The 2,500-nt window shown below is 55.4% G+C and overlaps 1 non-coding gene across 1 annotated transcript in view; it reads right to left on the bottom strand.

The window, feature by feature from the left end:
- The window catches only part of LOC126326980 (small subunit ribosomal RNA), a 1,893-nt gene extending 1,621 nt beyond the window's left edge, over positions 1-272 (bottom strand). Inside the window, exon 1 of the ribosomal RNA XR_007560874.1 lies at positions 1-272. This exon is cut by the window's left edge and continues 1,621 nt beyond it. This is a non-coding gene — a ribosomal RNA (small subunit ribosomal RNA).
- Positions 273-2,500: the final 2,228 nt, after the last annotated feature.

Raw genomic sequence — 2,500 nt, 5'->3', positions numbered from 1 at the left:
TTATTCAGAGTCACCAAGGCAAACGGACCAGACGAGCCAATCCGATTGGTTTTGATCTAATAAAAGCGTCCCTTCCATCTCTGGTCGGGACTCTGTTTGCATGTATTAGCTCTAGAATTACCACAGTTATCCAAGTAACGTGGGTACGATCTAAGGAACCATAACTGATTTAATGAGCCATTCGCGGTTTCACCTTAATGCGGCTTGTACTGAGACATGCATGGCTTAATCTTTGAGACAAGCATATGACTACTGGCAGGATCAACCAGGGAGCTGCGTCAACGAGAGCTGAGCAGCCGGCCGCCCGGGAGTGTGTCCCGAGGGCCCGCGCGAACACGCAAGCGTCCGCTCAATTATTCTGCAAACAGGAGGAGGCTGAGCTCCCCTGCACGATACACCTCGAAACCCTCTCAGGTCCCGGCGGCGCGCAGCGCCGTCCTAAGTACTTGGTCGGGTTCGAGAGAGGCGCAATCGCCCGGAGATAGGCGAGTAGACGCTTTCAGTGCGAACACCCGTGCTCCCAACTGAGCTTGCCGCTGCCGACAGAGGCCCGGGAGCGTGCTGTCGTGGCATTGCCGGCGGGAAACAACACGCGCCACCTACGGTGACCGGCAGCTCCAACGCCAGCGCCACAGAAGGGCAAAGCCCCACTTGGGTGCAGAAGCGAACTCTCCCAGCACAGCGCACGCGCCAACACGTCCGCAGAGCTGCGATACAAACCACCTGCGAGAACCGCTGGGGGCGACCGAGCAGCAGACGGCGTCGCGACGCCGAGTGCCGGGCGGCGGCGCATCCTCAACGCACACAGTCCGCAATCGGACCAGCACACTGCAGATGTCCACCGCGCTTCGCACCGGGCTCGACAGAACCCACTTTGGCCGCCTGGCGCCGCGCGCAGGGTGCGCCGGCGCATAGCTGGGACGCCAGCCGGGCCCGTCGGCCGGCGCTCCTGCCACTGGGCGCCCCCCACCAGCCGGCTGTAGTGCGTGCGCTCACGCAGCGCGCGGCCAGCACGCCGGGCGGCCCCCCCTCACCGGCCGGGGACTGTCCCGCCAAGCCACAGCCTCGTATCGCTTCATACCCACATGGCCAACTCAGGTTCGGGGGCATGGCGGGTACCGCCGAAACAACCGGTTCACAGATGTACCGATCGTCGCTATCACCGATGCACCTGCAGCGCGAACAACCGCTCAACAACTGATTTCCAGTTCATTTGCGGATCTTTGGCAGCAAACGTATACGTCAATCTACATTTGCGAAATCTACGATTCTGGCATGCCTGCATGTTATGTGTCACGACACGCTACATCAGCCCACATACACACTGCGGCATGTACACGAGAGAACACGTGGAAGATGGTCCGCGCACGTGTGCAATGTCCCTTGCGCGGTCGACTGTCAACCGGCCTCTGTAGCATGTCGCAGATGTGGAACGCGGTCCACCGTGCTATCATGTTGTGTGGGGCAATACGATTAAATAGGAAAACCCTCGTCGCTACATCAACAGACGGCTCACGCTGATTCCCGGCAGAGGGAGGAGGGGGGGGGGGGGGCCAACATGCAATACTTTCGTCCGTACCTACTTACCACATGTCTGTACGGCGTACAACAGTGCAATCTCGCTGTAATGGGGAGACGAGACAAGTAGCATCGTGCACAACATATGGCCCTTATGATTCGCCATTGTAGGGCGCAGCCGGTGTACGGTCAAGCATGTGCCACATTATGTCACTCAGTACGTAACGACGGATGATCAGTGTGGGTTACGCGTACATCAGCGGACAGTCCACACAGGCCGTACCACAACGTACACTGACTGCATCGACAACCGAATGCAACTGAACAGCTGCAAGGCTCATTTCACAAACAAACGCCTGACCGACCAGCTTGGAAGGGCAGGAGGGGAGGGCGATATTCGTTCTGTAGCGGTACACCCTTCCAGTGGTTAGCGGGACTGTGTAGAAAGTACGCAACACTCGAAAGACCTTTATGTGAGGGTACGCACCATGGCATCAAGAAATACACATGACACCAGAGGATCCAAGCAGTGAACTATGTTCAGAGGGTTGCTGTTAGGCAAAGCTACATTCCTGTGACGTTACATGTGACAGTTAAGGTGCAGTGTAAGTTAGGTTAAGGTGCAGTGTAAGTTAGGTTAAGGTGCAGTGTAAGTTAGGTTAAGGTGCAGTGTAAGTTAGGTTAAGGTGCAGTGTAAGTTAGGTTAAGGTGCAGTGTAAGTTAGGTTAAGGTGCAGTGTAAGTTAGGTTAAGGTGCAGTGTAAGTTAGGTTAAGGTGCAGTGTAAGTTAGGTTAAGGTGCAGTGTAAGTTAGGTTAAGGTGCAGTGTAAGTTAGGTTAAGGTGCAGTGTAACTTAGGTTAAGGTGCAGTGTAACTTAGGTTAAGGTGCAGTGTAACTTAGGTTAAGGTGCAGTGTAACTTAGGTTAAGGTGCAGTGTAACTTAGGTTAAGGTGCAGTGTAACTTAGGTTAAGGTGCAGTGTA

The sequence above is a fragment of the Schistocerca gregaria genome, unplaced genomic scaffold, assembly GCF_023897955.1.
Source record: "Schistocerca gregaria isolate iqSchGreg1 unplaced genomic scaffold, iqSchGreg1.2 ptg001010l, whole genome shotgun sequence".
NCBI classification, from domain to species: Eukaryota; Metazoa; Arthropoda; class Insecta; order Orthoptera; family Acrididae; genus Schistocerca; species Schistocerca gregaria.
This window is presented reverse-complemented; position numbering and strand designations above follow the sequence as displayed.